This window comes from Hirundo rustica, chromosome 3 (assembly GCF_015227805.2).
Source record: "Hirundo rustica isolate bHirRus1 chromosome 3, bHirRus1.pri.v3, whole genome shotgun sequence".
NCBI lineage: Eukaryota > Metazoa > Chordata > Aves > Passeriformes > Hirundinidae > Hirundo > Hirundo rustica.
The window spans coordinates 84,072,882-84,097,474 of NC_053452.1; the positions used below are offsets into that span (position 1 = coordinate 84,072,882).

At 37.7% G+C, this 24,593-nt stretch overlaps 1 protein-coding gene across 1 annotated transcript in view; it reads left to right on the forward strand.

Annotated features, from left to right (window-relative positions):
* The window catches only part of HTR1B (5-hydroxytryptamine receptor 1B), a 55,576-nt gene extending 52,018 nt beyond the window's left edge, over positions 1–3,558 (forward strand). Inside the window, exon 3 of the mRNA XM_040057941.2 lies at positions 2,812–3,558. The gene's annotated coding sequence lies outside the window, so the exon portion shown is untranslated. The remainder of the gene's footprint in view (positions 1–2,811) is intronic.
* The last annotated feature ends 21,035 nt before the right edge of the window (positions 3,559–24,593 follow it).

Below are 24,593 nucleotides of genomic sequence, written 5' to 3' on the forward strand. Positions count from 1 at the left end.
TTTAAGGTTGGGGGTGGATAAGGTAATGCATTATACAGTGACTTGGTCACATAGCAGAAATGCTGTCTCCTATTATAGCACTTTCACATTTCCCCTTTAGAGATGGACTTGTTTAGCTGTGCTGCAACTCAACCATCTTTTCGAGAGAAAGAAAGGAAATCCAAAATTATTCCAACCTAAGTCATAAAAACCTCCAAAACTTTCCTGAAAACATTTATTGTACATTATAGTTCACAAACAGAACATGTTCCAATTTGGTGTGGAACAGTAAACACTCCAGATATCAGCAATACTCTGAAAGCTGATCTCACTGCTGTTACTATGATATAGATGGGAAATGGCGGTGGCAACACGGTTCAAAATTTCTCATCTTTTTAGACTGTATCTATCTGGTGAAAGGCTTTGCTGGAGTTTGATGCAGTCTGCCCCAGTGACAGCTCAGCTATCTATTACTGAATTGCACTGTGAAAATATTTTTCATTGTCCCACCCTCTCTCTGAAAATAACATTCAGCCATGGTGGCATTTTGGGAGTTGGAATGTCTGGAAATGGACTTTGAACCAAAATCTGCTTCCAGAGACTACTTACTGGGCAGGTTTGGATAATGAATATAGCTGTGGAAGGTGATGGTAAACAACTACTCAAGAACAAAGCGTAAAAAAAAAAAAAAAGAGTAAATTCTATACAAAAGTTTTAAGTAGTTCTAATAGTGAAATTATACACTTTTTAAAAAGTGCACAGGTTGCTCCTGAGGATATCTGCAGTCTGAGGCATCACAGGATCTCACCAATGCCCAGCTCACCAAACTGCAAGGGAGGTGGGGTCAAACCAGGGCAGGCACTGAGCCCAGGGAAACTGATTTCTTTTCCACCACAATGCAGCTGGCAAGCGGTTTCTTAGAGACGCCTGTTTTACCCACTCATGCTCATGTCATCATTTTCTATGAGCTCCTCACTCATTTTCTGAGAAAACACACAACAGCCACATGAGGACACTTGTCCAGTGCTTGGATAGATGGCTATTGTCCAAGTACAGATCCACAGACTTTTTCCTATTGAAGTTCCTCTTGGTTTGCCTTACATCTCTTCTCTAAATTGTCTTGAGTATTTTGAATTTTACCTGCTACCTGAATTTCCTCCTAACTAGGTATCATTTGCAAATATATAAGGCACCCGCACTTTTCCATCAGCCAAGTCATTGAAGAAAATATCAACTAATTCTGGAACAAGCACAAATTATTCTTGAAAAAACCCCACTCAATATATTGCTGTAGTTTGGTTTCTTTCCTTTGCAGCCTTTTCATCCAGACCATATGTTCCCAGCTTAGTTACAAGAGTGTTCTAGGAGACAGTGTCCAGAGACTCACTAAAATCAAGATGTGGTATCCACTGTTTTTGTGAAGTCACGTGAAGCATTATCCTATGACAGATTGAGTTTATTTTGTCTTGCCATGGATTTTATTGACCAGTCCTTTCTCTTTATATACTATTTTCTAAATGTTCAGAACCAGTATTTTTTCCACTACTTCTACAGGAATTGAAATTAACTCTATGTGTTATAATTTTAAGCTCATTCTTCTATTTATTTTTAAAGATAGGCATCTTTTCTTTTGTGGATTTTCAGAATATCATTTTGGACTAGCTGTCCATAAAATAGTTCATTTGGTTGCATAACTTCAAGTGTTTTCTTTCCCCTTTTAAGTTCTTGCCCTTTTTGTCATGATACCAGTCTGCTTACAACAGACCTTTTGAGTGAAACAAAGAAGGAGATTAATGTATTAACTTTCCAGGCATTGTTTGCAAAGGTCCTTCATTCTACAGAGAAGTGGGCTAAGTCTTTCTTTAGCTTTCTCTGCCTGATGGTGCACCAACACGCTGAGAAGCATGCATCACCTATGTACCACATGGTTTCACTCTTTGCTTTTGATTTTCTCTCTTTAGTCTCACATGTTCATCCATTCATCTTTCTTTAAATTCTTTTCCTTGGTGAGTGATCTACAGCTCCTTCCCTTCCTCCGCACGGTCATAATTTGCAATTTTGCATAGTTTTCTTTTGCATAGTTTTGCATAAACTTGCATTTAACATAGTTCTTTTAAAGATCTGCCTACTGCACTTAACTCTCTCTCAGAATTGTCTCCCACAGGATCTCACTTCCTAGTTCTCTGAATTCCTGTAATCTGCTCTGCTGAAGCACATTGCATCTCTTCCTGTTTGTCATGAATTCTGCTGCTTCATCGTTGCTCAAAAAGTGCCTGAGTTGCATTTAACTGTTACTTTTTCCTTTAGGTTCTACCAAATTAGGAGGATCGTATTTGGAAAATGTCACCTCTCTTTGCATTTTCCAACTTCTACACAGAAAATTTCCACTAAAACTTTTCAAAAATTAGCCAGCTGCCTGAGGGAAGCTGTATTCCTTCCCCCGTGTACAGACTTTTGAAATCAAAGTATGCTGTCACTTGAATGCTGGAGTTTGGATAATTCTGCTTTACAAAAGTCTCATCATGTCATCTTCTTGATAGCTGTCCAACTATTGACTCCCATCAGGATAGCAACACTTTTTGTCCTTTAAATTGTAGTCAGAAATTATGAGACAACTTTTGAGTCTCTTTATTATTAACCTCAGAGCAAGAGATGCCTGCGTGTACATTATCATATAAGGTAATTCCTGTCTACATGCCCTGAACAAATTCCACTGTTTATATTAATGTTCCTGCTAGATGAATCATCCCATCAGGTCTTTATTAGGTCTATTAAGTCATAACTTTGAAATGTATTTATACTGCTACTTCCTCTTGCTTTTTCTCTGTTCAGCTGCTTGTTCAGACATTCCAGGGACAGAAAAATGAACCTGACTACAGAAAACAGACTGAGACTCCTAGAAAATAGCAGACATCTGGCTCTAAGAGACATGCAAGAGAAAGAATATCTGGTGGCAGTCTCTTGTGCTGAGCACTTGTGGACGAAAGCACCACTCAGGCTCCTGGACAGTCTTCACTTACTCAGTCCAAGGCTGGTGGAAGCCAGTCTGCTGCATCCAAAGCAGAACCTGCTACAATCAGCTCCACAGACAGATTCAATCCTTACGCCTACTTTTGATGCCTGTTGTTCAGATTTTTAGTGGTGACACCCAAAGCCTTGTATTAAATTCTTCTCCATCTGAGAATACAAATTTTTCTGTCACGAACAGTGAGAAACATCTTCTAAAGATCAACATTAAAGAACTGGCCCCAAACCCCTAAAAGTTTTGGATCATCCAGCAATCTGAAAACATCTCTGATGTTAATTTATAGTGAATCCTAGAACATCAGATAAATCTCAATGATTCAAGAAGTATTAATATTGTACAAGAAAGATTAAAGATATTACAACAATATTTACAGGTTAGCAGTTTGCAAGTGATATAGGAATAATAAAGAAAAAGAAGAAGGATTAAGAAATTGATAGAAAAATTAACTACAGCACTAATTGTTAGATGTCTCACACATGTTCATGTATGAAAGACACATAAATAATCAGGCAATTCTTGTAAATGAAAAGAAGTTATACTGGATTAATCCTAGGTTCACAACATGTTCACTGTGAGAGGTTGACTGGGTTGGTGGTGTTGTTTTTTTTTTTTTTTTTTTTTTTTTTTTTTTTTTTTTTTTTTTTTTTTTAATTATTATTATTATTTATTTTTATTTTTATTTTTATTTATTTACTGGGATAATCTGGTGTGATTTGGGAGTCATTCCTGTGACATCAAGAGAGTGAGGAGATTCAACAGGGTATCAACAGGGTAAAACCACACTGAGACTGAAATCAAATATAGACTGAGCAAATCAGACTTGCAGATTAACACTTGGAGGATTCCTATGCTACATGATGATCCCTAGCATTGATGGAAACAGAGATTACTGGCCTGACAAACAAGTGACTCAGGGTGACTGGGGGCTTTTATGTTCCTTCAACAGTTTTCTGAGAAGAAGCCATGTGTAAAGATCAGTCTATAACAGCTGAGAAAGGAATCACCTTCCACTCTGGAACACTGGAATGTCACCAGTCCTTGAAATGCAAATGAAATGCATGTTATATATGTTTCCAAATAATGAGCTTGCTTGCATGTTAGGAATAACACTATTTTGAATAATGTACATGGGAAACTGTTATGAATAACTTTCTCTTAAAAGTAAATCTGAGAATTGTTTTCATTCATAAAGAAATAAAGATGTGTATGAAGCAAAGCTTGCTTTCTGCCTTTCATTGACAGTTTTTCAAATTCTTTAGTGCTTTGGAAAACAAATATTTTGCATTCTTTCGTAGTATTGATCTTAAAATAATAAACTAAAGAAAAAAAATCTGTAATTCTGTAATGTTGATAAAAATTCAATACCTGGCAAAATATAAAGATGGTGTTTTATATTAGTAATTTTTCATAGCTGGAAACTGCTACTTACAAATCTTACTGTATCTTTCCAAACTATCTATTGAAACAACCCAAACTTACCATTCCAGATTGAATTATTTATTTTGGAGGTAAATTTGAAAAAAAATGTTGCTAAAACTGTGTCACTTTATTCACTAGACATTACCAATTATATTAAAAGTAAATAAGCAGGAAAAAAAATAAAATATTCTAGAAATAAACTGTTTCTTTGCACAGTCAAGACATTTGAAGTTCCTGTTAGTTATAAAAGGTTTGTGGTGAAGTTAAATTTCAGAATGTGTTGTAGCTGCTCAGTCCAGTTTATAAGTTAAAATGCATCACCTGCCTTTCACTCTCTTACGTGTGCTGGACAGCTGGTGAGCAGGCCAAACATACCAAACAGGTATGTGCTGCTAAAATATCTCGCAGGAATTTGCCCTCTGCTTGTGGAGGTGGCCTCACTCTCACTCTTTAGATTACTCTGAATGCAGCATTGCTGGAAGGTTCTGTAAAAAAGGTACCAAAAATGTGCCAGCTTCCATCTTATGCAAAACAGAACACAGAAGAACTGACCACAGCCTTTACATTTTTTGTGAGATGTGTATATATATATATATATATATATATATATAAATATAAAGTATTTTTTAATTTAGATGTCTTCAGTAAGCTGTTCACACTCACACAGTTCACACAGGCAGAAAGATACAAATCAACGCTGAAAACATGACCACTTCCTGAAAAACCTCCTGTCAGGTTTTTATATGCAAATAAAATCAACATTTTGCTGGCAGCTCTATGACAAAAATAAAAAGTATGTAGGGTTTTGCACAACCCAACAGATGCTATGCCAATTTGAGTAGTGTGGTCCTTCCCAATAGCTGAAGCACAGCAATACAAGGAAGCTTGTTTGATAAACAACTCACAGCACATGCTCATGAGGAGATGAATATACTGGGATATTTCTTTCTACCCATCAATCACATTTGGAATTGATCCAGATAAAAGAACAGGCTCCTTTTTGGAAGCTATATGAAATTCATTGATGATCATGATTTTTAGTAGATGTATATTAGAACTACTAAAGTATTCAGCCCTAGAAGACATCTGAACTTTTCTTATAAGGCAGTAATTCAGTGAAAGCAATCGAATTTACCCCTAGTACAAAGAAGTCTGAATGACCATCTTTCAGGCACGACTTTTCTTCAGGTAGCCAAACACAGCAGTCTGGATTTCATTCTGGCATAAGGCACAAGCACCCACTTTGCCATCATGACAAGTTCAACATTTGGTCTGTTACAGAAATTTGTGCCACCTTTGGATTTAATTTTGACCAGAAAGTTTTAAACATATAAAATTGTAGGTAAACACACAAAATATTTAAGTATTTTGATTTCTCTCTCTCTCCTTTTTTTTTTTTTTTTTTAAATTAAAGGCACTAGAGATTTATTCCTTATATTGTGAGCAAAGAGTGCTTTTGCCTTTCTCAAAATATCTCTTTGAACTCTGCACTTATAACAACTTTGTAATGCACTTCAGTAGGATCTGTAGAACTGTAAATATAAATTAATGCTGGCTACTGTAAAAATAATTCATTTAACATTTCTTATATTTCCTCTTAAGTATTCCATGCAGAATATTCATAATCTATTCCAAAGTCTGATCAAATTCTTTAGGAACATCATATGAGCAAACCATCACCTCTAACGCACTTCCACTAAACTACATAAATACTTGTTGGAGAATAGATTTCAAGATTCCATTTATAGAAAGATCTTTCCACAGACTGTGTAATAATTTACATTAATACACAGTAATATTACAATAAGGATATAAAATGGAAATTGAAAAGACAACCTTTGAAGGAAAAGATGCTTTTGAAATTGGCCACAGCTTTGGACAAAACTCCCTATACCCTTAAGCTGTCATGATCATTTGATGTCTGTGAAATACAGCAGGATTTGAAAAATGATCCTGTACATCACTATCCTGTTGATAGATTGCTTGTGGGTTGGTGATTCACATATATTTGCTTATCACCTTGCTTTTAGAAGGTATTTGCCAATTATATACCATATATCTCAGCAGACATACAGTAGAAGCCAAGAAAGAAAATGCAGCAGTCATCTCTCACTTTAAATGTCATTAACACTTCACAAAATCAATCTTTCCTATTAAAAATGAAAATAAGTCCTTGGACACTTGGATCTTACTTACTTTTCTGAGGTTTCTTGAACATCATCTAAGATTTGAACCCTGTTTTTTTGGTTTTTTGGGTTTTTTTTTCAAATCTTAAACATATGCCTAACCCTATGAACCTCAGTGAGGAAATGGCTTATCCAAAACAAACCTAAATATATCTACTGCTTCAGATGCCTCTTTGCCGTCTGTAATTCCACAGTTTCTAGGCATCTGCTCCACTGTAGTCTTTGGTGAAGTCTGTACTGATAAACCATCAGGGCCAGGGGATCTGTCAGTGTGTTGGCATGTAGCTGTTCACACCATTAATTTGCTATCATGCTCTATGGCTTTGCCCTAGACCAAATGGCATTTCTCCTATGTGGTATCCTAGGTTTACAATGAGCAGGTGACCATGTCCTGAAGGTGGTATGGGTATTGTCTCTTTGTTTTGGGATGTAAGAGAACTCCCTCCTGTGGATATGCTATGCCAGGTGGCTCCTGGACAGAGACCAGCCCTTGCCCTGCCTTATTTACTATAGGAGATGTTGCCACATTTTCAGGTAGTTCTTACACTTCTACAAAGCTGTCAAGGTTCATCCCTACAGGGATTTAGTGGAAGGGTATGCAAACTGTGTTCCATTCTTGGTACAGCACATCCCCCACTCAATGACATCTTAAGAGCTCTTCGCTCTGCAATGTCTGCTGCAATATAGCTCCAAACCATCTTCTCTCTGGGAAGACTGGTTAAGAAGGATGTGCAAATTAATAATGTAACACTTTAAAAGTGTTAAGTCCTTTATTTTAACTCCTAACTTGTGTTTTCTTAGGCTTTCCCTATTATCCCTAGGCTAAAAATCACTTCCGAAAAGGTAACCCCACAAGCCTAACACTATTTCTAAATGGACTACCCTTTTAGGACCTGGCTAACTAGCTTAACATGTTTCCAGTCTGAAGTGCTGATTACCTTAAGATGTTCCTATTTGAAGCATTCTCCACAGTTCAAATCCAAAATGTGTGGTATGGATTAAAATCCAGTGCACTAACTGGTTAATGCCTCTAAGTACTTTAAACAACTAGGCACTTAGATCGGGTGCTGGTTCATGCTGTTTCTTCGTCCTTGAGAATGTACCAGATTTTCAGAAACTATTTGATAAGATATTCTAGTCCTCAGGAGCCCTTGCACAGTTACAAGAGACCTATTTCACTACTATCTTTGTTATAAAAAGTCATTTTAAAGTAAGCAGGGGGGAAAAAAAGAGCCAGCCTAATGTACTACTGGAGTACTCATAAAAACCTTCAGCCTTAGTTTAAGCAGGGAAAAATAACAAACTCCAACCTACTCAGGGTGATAAAATGTGCCAAAACTACTGAGCCCAGAAGAGGATGTAATTTACATAAAACAGAGGCATAGAAATAATTTTCCAAGTTATAACCTGGACTGTCAAACTCCTGTAATGTACAGACCAGAGAGCCATGATTTGAGAAAGTGATTTTAAGACACTGTAGTTACACTTCATTTCTAATATAATTCTATTTCTTTGTTCATTTCCTGCATGACATTTACCACCCATGAAGTCATCGTGGGATGTATAGTTATAATTATGTATCTACTGCTGAATTACATGCAGTTAGTCTCACAGAACTGTTTACACAAAAGAAGTGACTGTTTTTATAAAGGATGATTTTAAGTACTATTCACAGAATAGTTATTTTTAAGGGACAGTGAATCTGATAACTGTTCCCTGGCTCCTTGAATACGTATTTTAAAGAAACATTGTATCTTGCTCATGCCAAGCCTGGTACTGAAAACTCCTGTCATCTTCAGTTTCTGCATTAAATACCAGTCTGTACTTTGTAAATAATTCTCTGGCAGATGAAGAAATAGATAAAATTGAACGCCAGAGACAGTCGTCATATGATTAACAGTAAATGTTCTTCTCTTGTGAAATGCATTGAGGCTAAATATCCATACATGAGACATTACCCAATTTATACTCACCAGTAGGCTGTATCTGGAATCCTCAAGACATCTTTCAGTTGCTACTTCTTCGTTCTATTTTCTAGATGGATAACATTTTACCTGTGTATATAAATATTGTGCATACTGATGTATCCTATTTTCTGGCAATAATTTAATCTTTTATTAGCATTTTCTTACCCTTTACAGCACCCTTCTTGCTACATATGCTGTCAACTTAACTAGCCTCTATCATACCCTTTTCCCCATAAATAAGGATTTTTTTGCAGACTGTCTACTGTTCTACTTCTCTCAGCCCCCAGATAATTTTCATACCGAAAAGTTCAGTTACACCTCAAGCTGTATCTTAACAACTAATTCTTTCTCATTTAAGCAGCTATTATGCCTTCCTACACCAGTTTTGTTCAGCCACATAGTGAAACAGTTCAGCAAATGTTCTTTCTAACCCTGCTCAGACCCCAGCTTGACTCATGTGCACCTGCCCAACAGCCAGGCCAGTATAAACTGACATGTGACCAAGAGCTAATGACCAAGGAGCAAGTTTTTCTACCAAAAGAAGCACTCTTCATTACTCTTTATTCTATTACTTCTGCACGCCTTGCTATTCTACACACATTTCAAATATTGCCGTATTACAGAATCAGAATATTGGACAGGACCCGCACAGATCATTGAGTCCAGCTCCTGGCCCTGCACAGGACCATCCCCAAGAGTCACACCCTGTCCAAACACTTCTCGAACTCTGTCAGGCTGGTACTAGGACCATTTACCTAAGGAGCCTGTTCCAATGTCCAACCACCTTCTGGGTGAAAAGCCTTTCCTTGATATCCAGCCTAAACCTCCCCTGACACAACTTCAGACCATTCCCTTGGGTCCTGTCACTGGTCACCACAGAGAAGAGATCAGTGCCTGCCCCTCCTCTTCCCCTCATGAGGAACTTGTAACTGCAATGAGGTCTCCCCTCAGTCTCCTCCACGCAGAACAGAACAAGCGACCTCATCCACTCCTCATCCGGCTTCCCCTCAAGGCCCTTCATATGGGAATACTTCAGTATTGTTAGGGAGTTTGCCTAAAAAACAAAATAATACAAAATGGGTTGAAATTAATTCTGTAGGAAAAGAGAAATTCACAGGGATTTTTTTTTTTTTTTCCAAACTATTTTGAAATCAATGGATGGAGAAACATGCTATCAAGACATTGTGGTGACACACTCCTTGACGTGACGCCCGAGTTGCTACCTAACATGAGACTGGTTTGAAGTCATGCAAAATAGACATGATCTGGAATGGGGACAGGAATATCTTCAATCTTTGACAGCAATCTAATTTGCCAAATTAGTATGATCTTGTTCCGCAATGAGACTGTCACTTGTGGGCGTGTACACTGGCAGCTGCAGCTCAAGTTGGCCCTCTCTGGATCCTATGATTGTGTCGCTCAAGCTGATAATCCTGTTTTGCTGGAGAAGTGAAGAGTTGTCACTCATCAACACAGAGACAACACAGAGGGTGGCTGAAGGAGAGATGAGCACACGCATGAACACCACTGCTTTTAGGCAGACTTAAGTAGACATTGATCTCAACAGACCCCTCTGAGGTCTGCAGCGGAAAGACTGCGCATATGTTTTTGAGTTGTGTGCTAAAATCATGGGAGTGAGGGAAGACAAGCCTGGGCTGTATGTTGGAGGTGCTGTGATATTATACCTGGAGGCCTTGTCAGACACCTCTGAGAACAAAACTGGTGGCAGGTATTTAAGGCACTAACTTATTGCTTCTGCATGTCAGGAAGCTTGTAGTATTTAAGGGTATAAAAAGCCCAAGGCCAAGGCAGTATGGAATAAGGGCTTAGGTCTGGAGCTGAAGCCAAATTTTCTTCTTCCTAATCCCTGTAATTAAATCTGATAATCTAAGGAACTGCCTATTCTTGCCAGTGCCTAAAAATGGATTTGCAGACAATTACATTGCATAATCCCTTTCATAAACTGATCAAACTCCACTCTAAAATGCTTTATTTTTTTTTCCCCAGCTTCTCAAAGTGAAAGAGGTTTTTTTTGTATTACAATACTCTGTTAATTAGGAATGTCAGTTGAACTTCCCACTTAAATCTATTCATGGCTCATTTAAACATATATATGTACTTGTGGCAAAACGGTCCTTAAGTAGCTCTTTTCCTTCCCTGGTGTTTATCTGTCCTCCTCAGTATGTTGATGGATGATAAGCATATCTGTTCAGGTTTTCTTTTCTTTGGTTGAATAATTCAAGTTCTTCTACTATTTTTTCTTAGACTCCCTATTTACACAAGTATCATAATAGCCCGCCTTTATACCCACCTTGGTTTGAATTCACCTTTCCTAAACACTGGCAACTAGAGCTGCATAGATCTTGAAGAGCCAGACAGTCAGGATTCTGGCAAGTTAGGCATGCTCTGCCAGTCTGGCTATAACCCAGCAGCTTAAACATATTCACAAAGTCTCTGAGGGAGAGCAGTAACCAACAGAGTCTGAAATGTCTCCCTGACTTCCCCCCTATCTCTTTCTAAAGTAAATACTCTTTTGAATATTTTAAAATAATTCTAGAAATCTGGCATCCTTTTTTTTTTTTTTTTTCCCACAAGAACTTCACAAGGGCTGGACTTGTCTTCATTATACATATTTTTATCCTCTCACAATATAAATAATGCTTCTTTATTAGAGTGCTTGTTCCCGATCAGTTTTTGAAGACTCAAGCAATACAATATAGTCAGACCTATGAGTCCCTTACTCTAGGTTGGATTTTAATGAATTTTAAATTTAGCAACAGTTTGGACAAGAAAAAAAAAAAAAAAAAAAAAAAGTTGAAAGGAAATTAAAGCCTGTAGAATTCTTATCACTTTTTCTTGTCTGTTATTCCTTTACTCTTATCTGAACTCAACCCCTTTATGCAACAACAGAAGTCTGGGATGTGATTTTGCTGTAGGTGTTTTGACTGCTTGGCAGAGCTCTAAGCAGAAGAGAAACATCCTCAAGTCCAGTATTTGCACAGCCATGCTGAGACTCTGCAGTCTGAGCTTTCCATTCCAGTCTTACTAAAACTACCAAGGGAGAAAGTATGTCTCTTTGCAAGAAAAGAAGCTAATACTTACACAGAGTGATCACAGTTACAACTACCTAATGTCCAGCACAACTTTATGGGTAGGAAGGTACAGGCTGAACTACTGTTCAAAGAGCAGGGTTTCAGGCCAGGAATAGCAAAATATAAGCATGTGATCAAATCAAAATACTAAACAAATGATACACTCATTTTGAAGGCATGACTAAGACAACTGCAAGTTTGGTCCGTTATGTTTCAGAATAAAGCTATAATTGTAAATGTAAACCATGAGATTTCTTAATTTCTTTCATCTGAATTCTAAAGCTGCTAATCAACATGATAAAGCAATTTAGTTTAGTTAGGTGTGCCAGATAAATTGTTTTACTTATGCTTATTTTTCTTTCCCTTTTTATTTAAACCAGTCTTGTCTGATACCTAATTTCTTCCTTTTTTTTCAAAGTGTGTCTCATGATATTTCAAAATGTTAAAAATGGAGTGAAAATTACTTTAAAAAAACCTCCAAAAAACCAGAAGCAAAACTTGTCCATCAGACGCTCAACAGCTAAATCTGCCCAGATACAACAATTTGAAGGGAAAATCTATAAAGTAAGATGTGTGGACATGGTTTCAGGTTTTGGTAGAAAGTCAATCTATAAAGTCAGTGGAGCAATTTTAGAGGAAAATCAAATTCAACTGGAATAAGTACTGTCAGTACCCTTCAAATTACAAATAGCTCCAATCACTAATTTTGAGCTTAGATCCATTTTATGTTTTTTGATTTTGAAACTTTTATTCAGATGTAACTAAATTTCCATTAATTATATCTCTGCAGTCTCATGTATACTCCATTATGAAACATATCTTGATAAATGACAAAACCCCAATTTTAATTACAACAACAGTCAACATCCCTGTTCTACCTGCACCACTGGAGTGCAGGTGGAAAAAAAAACTGAGGCTGTTTCATTTTACAGCTTGAATACGAAACTAGTCTGAAGCTCACAAGAGTTACAAGTCATTACCAAACCGCAGTACCTTTAAGATGCAGTGGAAAATATCTATAGTCCCTTTTAATGCAGAAGAACATTGAAAGATACACTCTAAAAAAATCCCTTTCCCAATACTCAGTAGTTGAGATAACATCTATGCTGACAATAAAAACAAGACTGGGGAGTGTAACTGGTCTTCAAATTACTGATTTCCAGAAGGTTTGTTCTCCTGCATTATGGCAGTTTTGGTCCAAGACAACTAGCAATCTCTGGGCACTGCTAGGCAAAGTCTGGGGGTCACAAAGGATCAGGAACTATTCACAATGGATTAAGAACTATTTCCAGCAGGCATCAGGAGCTGCAGAGGGTTTCACCGGACACCGTGGGTAAGGTTACCTGGTCCAATCTGCCAGCTCAATTAAGGGTTTCGTAGAGAATCTTACTCAGGATTGTCTCAAGATGGCTTTTGAATATCTCCAGAGAAGGGGACTTCACAATTTCTCTGGGCAACTTGTTCCAGTGCTCAGTCACTTTCACAATAAAGAAGTTTTTCCTCATGTTCAGGTGGAAGTTCCTGTGTATCAGATTGTGCCCATTGTCTCTTGTCTTATTCTCTACCCTAAACAGTCCTGCAGCACAAGTGCAGGAAGTTTATCACTACCAAACATCTATCCAGTCTTCAGCCATGACCTGGATGTACTACATTAACCAAATCTCTTCCTAAAGGCTGCAGCAAAATCCCAGCATCACCTCAGTGATTAATAATAAAATAAATAAAATAAAATAAAAATAAAATAAAAATAAAATAAAATAAAATAAAATAAAATAAAATAAAATAAAATAAAATAACTCCCTTCCCAAATCAGAAAGTCATATTATGCATTTTAGTTCTGGAAGGGCCCAAGAAGAGGTCCAGAGAAAAATGTGACACATCTACCCTATATAATTTGGCATCAGAACCAACACTGATGATGTTAAGCAGAAGTGAAAAGGAGTTATACATGGTATAGTATATAAATAATTTTACGAAATCTAGGAAGAGTATCAGGGAATTATGAGGCTAGAGACACAATGTGTACACACTTTTCTATGTGAAAAGTTTTCCTTGCTGGAAGAAGGCAGCTTCTAATCCCAGAGAAGTGAATCAGATATCATCTGTTCTTTAGATGCAATACTCAAGAAAGGACAGGGAGCATTCCTGTTAAAATACTTTTTTCCACACTCAGTCTCTGTAGCTTCAGTGAATATGATCTTATTTGTGGAAATATCAGAAGGGTGAAAAAAAAGGACAGAAGAGATGTAAAAAATAGCATCAATGTGAGGGCATGTGCCAGTGTTGTGTCCAAACAAACCGATTCTGTCTCAACTGAGAGTCACATTGCATAGGTATTCAGCAGTTCCAGTGGTCTGAGCCTCCTCCTGCTCCATGATTTTACCAGCCCTTCACTGATTTGCTCCAGTATGTCCATGTCTCTCTCCTACTGGAGAGCCCAGAACTGGACTCAGCATGTGTTTCACCAGTGCAGAGTAGAGGTGAAAGATCACCTTCCTCCACCTAATAGCAACACTTCCCTCCTCATGGAGCCCACGGTGCTCTTGGCTTTTGCTGCAAGGACACTTTACTTACTCATGATCAGCTTGCTATCAAGGAAGTCCCCTAGTATTTTTCTGCACAACTTTGCCAGGTTTTAAACAGGATGGGAAAAGGTTAGTTTGGCAAGTGAATTAAGAATAGTGGATATGTCCATGTATCTCTCTAGCTTTGCCTTAAAATTATAAGCCTGCTAATGAAACAAAAGTTAGAGCAAGTAAAACACCGTCTTCTGGTTATTTTCAGCGAGTCTCTAATGTGGCCATGCAATGCACCATTATGCAAATTTGTGACATTGTTAGGGATCTAATCAGGAAGGCACTTTTCCTTGAATGAGCAAAAACAATTGCACATCAGTTGTTCCTGTTCTGTGAATAATGTTTCCAAAAATATTGTTCCATGAATTATACCGTTATTCCATGAATAATATTAGTGATAATAGTTAGAAACCTATGAACTGCACAGAAAGGATCTTGGTGTATTTTAAGAGAAATAACCATTTCTAATAGATGTTGAAATTTCATAATGTTCCAGGTAAAATTGGAGATCTTGAAAAATATTCTTCCATTCCATAATTAAAAAAACAAACAAACAAACAAACCACAAAAAACCCTGCCTATCCAAGACTAAATTTTCCATACATTAAGGAGCAACTTGTCTCTTTATTTTTCTCCAAGTCTTTTATAAAAAATAAATCATAGAATCCTAGAATGGTTTATGTTGGAAGGGATCTTAAGGATCATCTTGTTCCAGTCCCCCTTCCACTAGACCAGGTTGCTCAAAGCCCCATCCAACCTGGTCTTGAACACTTCCAGAAATGGGTAGTCCACAGCTTCTCCAGGCAACCTGCTCCTTGCCTCACCTCCTCCACAGAAAAGATTTTCTTCTTCATATCTAATCTAAACTTACACTCTCTCAGTTTGAAACTATTACCCCTTGTTCAGATCTGATAATTTTTGCAAACCACTAGAGCTACATACATTGCAAAAATTTTTAAAAAGTCACTTTGTGAACCTTCAGTAAGTCAGTATCTAACACTGAGTGACTGATGGCGAACCTGTAGTTGTAATTTTCATGATTATAATATGAACATTTGGAGAAGAATATATAGGGGAATAAATCTAGATGTTAAGGACAAAAAAAAATCAACCTAGTACAATATTGCTTGAAATATGCAACTGCTTATCTGTACATTAATCATAAAATTAAAGGAAAACCCACATGAAGCTCAGGATGCTAACATGAACAAACTACAGAAGATTTTGGTTTTAAAAAGGAACATGAGCAGCACCCATGTTCCTGAAGACTGCCAGCTGATAAGGCTGCTGGCTGGATATGCCTAGAAGGCTGGGGTCATCCCAAATCCAAGTCTACTTTGCAGAAACAGTGGGGACACAGCTATGCTTACAGCCTGAGTACTGACAGCCACATAAGCTGACCAGACACCTATAAAAGAAGACACAGCAAGGGACATTTTAAAAGAGATATGTTAAGTCTTACAGGTATATGAAAAAGAATATGATAAAGCATCCATTTGTACAGCAAATTGCTCTCAAGTCATACCAAATGATTCTGGCAAATAGAATAGCTGAGGCGAAATCCATGTTTAAGACATGGAGTATTGGTTTAGTTCCTAACAAAATTAATATTGTTCCAGACTTCCATTTGCTATGTGTCACCTGCATTTATAAGACAACTTATTTTTTCCCTTGTTTTAAATTTTTTTACAGCCTTGTTCTACCCTGTGTTAGCAGAATTCTTCTGCAGACTAAGCACTGCCACAGTCTAAATATTGAATCCTAGTAATAGTAAATGAAATGTGACAAGCTGGTGTGGTAATTGTGTTGCACATGTAAAAGTGCCACTCCAGAATAGCTTGTATACACTTATACAGTCTTCAGAGATCTGATGGTTTGCAGGTGAATTTGTTTTTTGTACGACAGAACTGGGGTGTTTTTGTTTACCCCATTTCATTGATGCTGCAGGTCTCACTGATAACTGAGTAACATCATACAGTGCAAGAACAGAGTGGTTAAACAAGCATCAGAATAAAAATGAAAATAAAATAAATATGTAGTAGGGAGCATATACAAAGATTTTTGTTTACAGAGTAATTTTAAATTCTCGTCTTCCCAGTTAGAAAAGTTCTGGAAGGCACTTACTGGGGGGGCAAAAAAAAAAAAAAAAAAAGGGCAGTAAAACCCACCCAGTTAGTTGTTCATAATCCATTTTATGATGAAGTTAACAATCAGGACTAGTATTTCACTCATACAGCCCATTGCCAGAAAATAAAAAAAAGTAGTCAATGGTTGTGTTTTGTCTGGGTTTGTTTTTTTTCTTTTAACTAATTTAGCAAATCCACCAGCACTAGAATTGCAATTCTGATTAACTTCAGGCTTTCATATGAAAAATGTGTACTCGCCAAGCACTTATCAAGAATCTAGTAATTTTGAACCCCTTTACATCAAATGTAAAGAGGATGCACTCTTTTAGATCTCATAGCTGCCGGTGACTGCCAGAAACAGGAAAGGGAGGATTCACACAGATTTGTTCCTTTTCTCAGGCATGTCATGTAAAATGTAACTTCCACCACTTACCTTTACACGTTTCCTCTCAGTGCTGTGACAAGAAATGGGATCCCTTTTTCTCATTCTCTTCTTCTAGTACATTTTCCATAACCGCCATTCTGAAGAGGTACTTTAAACGGAAAGAATTTACATAACAAATAAACATGCCTTGTTCCATAATGTAGACGCTATGGGTAGTATCTTGTCTTGGCTTTAAAACATGAAAAACTTATGTCTCAGTACAATGTCCTCATGTTTCTATGCTGACATACCATCACATTTTTAAAAGTATACCTTTTTCCACAGCTAAGTCAGTTGTTCATGATGACTAAAAGTAGCTCAATTGGACAAACTGAGCAAAATACATACAAATATGACAAATAATAAAATGTTTCTTGGATATCTAGTAACAACACAAACATGTTATTAATGCTTATCAAAGTAAGATAGTTGAAATTTCATTAGCAAAGTAGATTAATCATCCTCAGAATAACTATTCATTACAGATAAGAAGAAAGGCAAAATACTTTTTCTGATGAAGTCCTTAAAAACATAGGAAAAAATTCCAGGGTCTCTAACAGACCATATAAAAAGCTAGATTTTCCTCAAGGGATTTCTACAAAGCAGTGGCCTGGTAAGGTATGAAATTACATGGGATGAGGTTCAGAACCCAGATAAAGCAGAGTGTTAAACAGGTAAAGTTTTACAGTTCATTTAAGTATTTGGAGCATCAAATTTTTTACAAATGGGTACAATTTTTACAAATTTTCCTGAGTGGTATTTCTCTTTAACTAAATCTACCCCACATAACTGTTAGGATTTGAAGTTAAGAGTGACTGAGCTTAGCTCTGCCTTCTGCTATGTGCTTTGTTTCGGCTTGCATACTCAAACAGAAGACAGCTGCAACTGGATTTCAAGAGAGCGATTTAAAGCTCCTTGGAGAAGCTGTACTGACAGTCGCTGAGCATGCAGCATCCCTCAATTGAGCCACGGCACAGCACAGCCAGGGAGATTGCCTGGCTGCCTATCTGCATACATTTCTCCACTCCTAAGGAACACGAGGTTTTATTTCTACTACGGGAAAAAAATCTTTGCAGGGTTTACTCAAAGGCAACAGCTAGAGTAGTGCCAGAAGATTAGAAAAAGAGAGAGCTTCAGAAGATAGACTAAACAGAAAGAATTGCCTTCATCCCTGGGATGTGCCCATCCATACTTAGTGAACCTGCTGTCAAGGCCTTACTTGGTTTCATTGCCTTAAAAAAGACCCCAAAAAGAGCTCCTGTTAAAACACATTTTAAATAACAAAGCCTAATTTGAGAGTAATGCCACCTACACAGGCTTCAAATTCAGGGGCTAATGTTTCTTGGGGGCATAAGAATTTTTTAAGCTCTTTCCTTTATGTAAGAAAAGTCAGGATTCTTTTTTCAGCAAACATCTTAAACATCTACTGGGAAAAGGAAATAACGATGTCAGTGATGTTATTGGTGAATTTTTCACGAGACAAGTGAGTGGGTTGTTGTGATGTTAAGTGCCTGATGCAAAGAGTTTATTCATTTATTTACTGTGATGTATGCCCACAGTACATCTTCCAGTGCTTTGGAGAAAGATGTAAACCCCAAGAAAAACACACATCAAAAAATCTAAGGAGTGAGAAAAAGATAAGTTTTCCAAATGTTTTATCACGCTGATCAAAAATATATAAAGAAAAAAATTGAAAATAAATTGAAAATAACTGCATGCAAAATAAAAACAAATGGATCTTCATTAGTGAGAATATTTTCATCTTAGAGGAAATAGGAAAAAAATCTGCCATATCAGTAAAGGAAACAAAATAAATATTTGCAAACCCAGAAACATGAATATTTTGAACACAAAATTAAGCTCGTAATTTTTGGTCCTTGCTAGTCCAATTCCCAAATGGTAGCAAAAGTATATTTCAGTACATTCCAACTTTAAAAAGGAAAAAGATTTACAAAAATGCTTTGTGATATTCTGAACCATAGAAGGGACTCAGTATTGCTATATGCAGTAAAAACCACATTGAAACATGAATCTAAACCATATCATATTTCAACTTTATTTTAATTCCATTTTAAGCTTTTTACCCTAAACTACCTTTTTTCTACTACTAGCCTTGATAAATATCTCCCTGAAAATTCCCAGTGCTGCTCCTAAGAGTTCTGGGAAGGAAATACCTTTGGGTAAGCAGCCCATGGGGTGATGTGTTTCGAGATTTGTGGCCAGAGCAGTGTTGATAGCACAACAGTGGTTTAGCAGTTGTAGGCTGAGGATGCACAAGTGTCCAGGAGGAGATTCAGGTGGGACACGTGACCCAAACTGACCAAATAGATGTTCCATCCGCTGTAGCACCGCGCTAAGGATTACAGCCCAGAGAAGTAGCCCTTGCTCTGAGACTGGCTAGGCACCAATCTGCTGGTGAGAGCTGGTGACAGATTGCCTTTGCATCACTTGATTTTGGTTTTGTTATTTTTCTTCACATATCAAACTGTTTTTATCTCAACCTATGAGTTTTCCACCCCTTTGCCCTGTGATTGACTCCTCCTTTCTGCTGTAGGGGCATGATCAAACAACAGGGTGGAGGCTTAGCTGCTAGCTGGGGTCAGCTCACCACAATATTTTTGTCTCTAATGATAATGTTAGGACTTCATCAGAGCCAAGGGGTCAGGGTCAGGAAATGGCTTCTCAGGAAAGTTGGATTTCATTGACCTGAAACAAAGCCATGATGCACCTGCTCCTAGCACAGGAAAAGCTGGGGAAACCAGAAAGGATGTGAGAGCCCTGAGAAATCCAACTTGCTGGTCCTGTTCTTTCCAGACACCTGCAGGGATGCAGACACAGAGATTGCTGGTGCTGTTGAAAGAGTGTGCTCCCATCCTGTGTCCCCACCCTCCTCCAAGGACAGCCTATTCTGCACACACCTTGCATTTGCAGGGACAGTTGCAGCAGCCAGCCAGGCTTCCCAGAGGTTGGAAATGGGAGAATTGGGGAGCAGTGCCTGTGCTGTGCTGATGCCCCAACAGTCTGTCTTCATGGGGAGCAGTGTGGGTTGCCCAGGCTCGTAGCCAGCCTTGAATTTTAGGAAGCTTTTAGTAGATGGAGTAAACTTCCACTGCCTTCAAAGTGCCATTGTCTTGAGAACAAGGACGATGCTTCAACCATTTTCTGTAAGCACTGTGACAGAGGTGACACCACTGCTTCTTGCCATTCAGGGATTCTCCTCTTTAGAGAGAACATTCTGACAGGAAAAAATGAGTAAAAAAACCCATCTAATCTTCATAACCACGAGTGCCTCTTGACACATAACTCATTAGCAACTAACAGTCTGGAAATTTTATGAGCTCTTAAGGCTTGGAAATGGGTTAGTGTTTTGCATTGGAACAATACACTATCTTTTTGCTTTCAAAAATGGCACCCTACTGAAGACATCTTTTTCAGATCAATACCAGGTTTTCATTTCAGATCTCTATTCCAATCTGCCATCAGAAGTGACCAGGCTGCCTTGGATCTCAGAAACATTTCTATTGCAAAAACTTCCTCAAAATCAATACCTCGCTGCAAAAATATATTTCCAGACAGTCCTATTTTCTCTTGGATAATCCTAAAGTGACAGAAAAAGCTTTCTTTTATATGAACTGATAGATGAATATTTCAGCACTGGTAGCATGTTTTAGTAAATTTTTTCAGATACTTACCTGATGAAATACTGTTTGAAGGGTTGTGTTCTTACTTCTGACTAAATTATTTCTGAAAATAGAATGTCACCAAACTGGTGAGGAGAGGAGAGAAGAGAGGAGAGAAAAAAAAAAAAAAAAAAAAATAGAAAGGAAGCAGGACAAAAATTCCCCAAAATGAGAAACAGGATGAGGAAATTTTGCAATGCTCTAAAAAGCCAGGGTGAAAAGTAAGACCAAAAACCATCCAGGTGGCTGCATTTAAAGTAAACACTAGATCACAATTCAGATTGACATCCAACTGACTCCAAGAAAGAGGAGTTAAAATACAGATAAAGTAACTCAGACAACAACTTTCTAGTGCAATTTTAGCTGGAACAAGCATGTGATTGCAAAACCCAGTGACTGATAAATTAATTCTCGAGACAGCCAAAAACACTCAGAAAGACTTAAGGAATTCAACGTCAGACTTACTAATGAAGCTACGGGAGAAAGCAGCATAATGACGTTCAGAAACGTGGTTATATCCTGGTGTTTGTAGTGGCAGACTTCGACCAGGCATATCTATATACAGTAACAGAGAGGAACATTTCTTGTAATTTTTTATATCACCACCTACAGATGATGTTCTGTATCTTTATAACAAGATTCTCAAGCCCTTGCTGTTCTCTTTTTCATCCTCCCACTTCTTTTATTCAAGTAATAAGAGAGAGATAGGCTAAAAGATGCGTGAAAAAGATCACAAATGTTTCAAGAATGCAAAAATTTAAAAGTGCCTCCTGTGCATTTTGTAAATGTGATTGGCAGGTTATTCACCAATTAAACCTTGATTTCTAATGTCAAACTGCTGACGTAGGAGCTGCTGACAGAAGTGAAAATAAATTCCAAATACATGTTCACTCCCCACCTCACCTCAGAGCTCAGGATCTGATTGATGCAGACACCTTCAGAGTGAGAAATGCTTGTAGAATCATAGAATCAAAGAGTGGTTTGGGTTGGAAAGGATCTTAAAGATCACCTTGCTCTAAACCCCTTGCCATGGGCAGGGATACCTTCCTCTAGACCAGGTTGCTCAAAGCCCCATCCAAACTTGGCTTCTCCATTTTCAGACAGATGCTGTCAGTGGATGTGTCTGCTTGGCCAGGTAGTCCTGTATGTCCCACCATCCCGATCCCCATGATTGTGCCATCACCTAACTCCAAAGCAACACAAGAGATAGGTCCTTGCCTGAGCTGCCTAAGGCAGCCGTGCAGAGCTGGGGAGGTGAGCTGGGGTGCTGTGGGCAGCTGGGGCACCAGTATGTGGGGAGAACAGAGTGCATTTACTCCGTGGCACAGCCACTCCTCACTGCACACTTTCTATGCATGTCACTGGTGACTCACCTCCTCCTTTCCAATCCTCAACCACGCCAGCAGACTGGAATGCAGCAAACTGGTGGGGAGGATTGAAGAAACACAAGATAATTTATGCTGGAAGGCAGAGCTTCATCTACTCATCCTTTCCAAGCCCTCAGCCTTTCAGTGGTCAGAGCAGATGGTCAAATGAATGGTTGTTGCTCTCCCCAGATTTGATGCATTTCTTGTACTTTTTGTTTCTTTGCTTTTGTTATTTGTTTATGGGGTTTAATTTTGTTCCTTTTTTTTATTATTATTTTTTTTTAACCTGCCCCTCTCTTGCCTCCTTTAGCTTTGGCATGGCAGATTATATTGGGTTTAGGTAGCTCAGGCCATGATGCTTTCGTAATAATTTCTTCCTTCTCCAGCTGAGGAAGCGGAGTGAAAGAATGGGTAGGGGGGTACCTGGTGGACACCCAGAAACTATGCAAGACATAGATGTAGGTTTTTATTGCTGAAGGCCATATTTTTAAAGTTTTTTGTTTTTTAAACATTTTTAAATGTTTTGTGTTACATATAGACTAACTCAGGAAGTCTACTCTTCTTGTACTGTCATGAAGGGGAAATTGGTTAATAAAAACCCCCCAAAAATAGAGAAAAATAAGTGAGAATCTTCGCTTGTGTCCTAAAGAATTGGATACCTTCAGAAACATGCCTTTCCAGCAACTTTAGTGGCTTACTTCCACCTCCTCAGCATCTTCAGCTCCCTGGGTTCACAACATTCAGTACAAGGAAAGCATATGTGCCTGAGCCAGTGGTGAAAATGCCATACCTGAAGCCACTCTACATCTAGGACTGGCACCAGGCCACCAACAACTGCAGCATGGAGCATTGCAGTATATAAATTTCCCATTGGAACTTGCCCCTTATCTCTTGGGATGATAATTCACCTCCTATGAAAATTTATTTCCTTCCTGTGGATCCTGGGGGACCTCTGGCTCTAGACTGGTATATTTCCACAAAATGCTTTAGACTCAAAGATGCTATGTTTTATGAGGTAAAACAGCTTTTCTGAAAAAATTACAGTCCATGCAGAACAATACTGTATTCTTTCCTCCCACTTGCCTCATTCCCTAGGGAAAAAAAAAAAAAAAAATAGAAACCAGTTGGGAAGAGCTGGATGTCTTTTTGTGAAAAAAACCACTTGGGATCTTCCTACGAGCAGGAAGAGAAAGCGTGAGATTAAAGAAACTGTGCTGCCTTTCTCACCTCCTCTGTAATACGCAAGACTGGATTCATGTTGCCACCTACCAGTTCAATTTGGCACTGATGTAGTTTACAGATTTTGTTAATTCTCTTTCTCTTACAAGCCCTGTGCTCTTGTATGCTTAAGGGAGTCGAGCCTGGACAAGTCTCAAGCAGAGTAAGAGTAGTGTTAACACAAATATCATTAAAATTGTCATCAAAATCAAAAATATTGTTATTTTTACAGGTCAGGAACCATATTACTTTTCTAATCTTTCAAAGACCCATTTGTACTATTTTCCTCTCCCTGAGCTAAGGAATCTGTGTAGCTGTACATTTGGGACTTCTCATTTGACAATATTTGAGCAGGTCTTCCTTTGTGCTTAGGACATCTGCTTAAGCTCTTTAAATTTAGAAACAGAGCATTCTAAATTAAGTTTAACCAGCAATAACTTTAGATTACTTAAATAGTATTTATTAGCTGCAGAACATCAGGAAAGTTCTTCTCTGTCACCGAGATGAATAGCGCTAGAGAATTATGCATTTCAAGATGCATATGAAGTCTTGTTCAGTCAATTAATTCAGGTCCCTGTTAACACTTCTAAGTTGATAAATTACTGCAGCTTTGCCACTACAGCAAAAGCTGTACCTATCTTCTATTTTTAAATTATTTTCTTTAATAAATCTTCTGTGGTTGTTATCCAATCACTCCAAAGAATTCTCCAGTTGGTCAGTTGGATGATACATCTGACTTCCAGAACTCTAAAATTTTTCAGATTAGTTATTTAGCTAGTCATCATAGTTAGCTGAGATGTAAAGACTCAAAACAATGGCATGTCCCGTACACAGAGGAAAGAGAAAGAATAAAGAAAGTAGCTGATAATATTAGATGTCTATTGTTCATGTGCTAATGCATGATAGATATGAAGATTATTATGAATAGTACTATTCATTCTTATTATCCCCACTAAGTATAGCATCATTATTTCCTTAATTTTCTTTGGAATAAGTGTGAGGAAAAACTTTAATGAGTTCTCCTTAGAAGTAAGTTTTGGTGGCAGCTACTGTTAAAGAAATTTAGTGGGTTTTTTTTCTTCAACATAACGACAACAAATTAAATGATTCATAGGAAAATGTCATGAATTCGCCTGTATTTCAGTCAGTTCTTTAAATACATATAGTTTAGAACATTTAATCTTGCAGTTTGTGAAACAAATACATACTGTCCTCTTTCTGGATTTTTAAAAATTTACAAAACTTGATTAGATGGGCTTTGATCACAAACTTGGATGCCTGAGTACTTTACAGACAAATTTGCTAATGGAATGGATACTAATCTGGCAAAATAATTTTAACATATTTTCTAAGATACAGAAAATAAAAATCCACATTTTGGTTTTGAAATCAGAACATGCTTAAAATGACAAAACAAATGACATTTTCAAGACCTGTGATTGGATTATGAAGGCAAAAACAAAGCAGTGGTAGCACACTGCAATAATTCATATCCCCGCTGAAATATTTTTAACCTTGCTGCAGTCTTTCT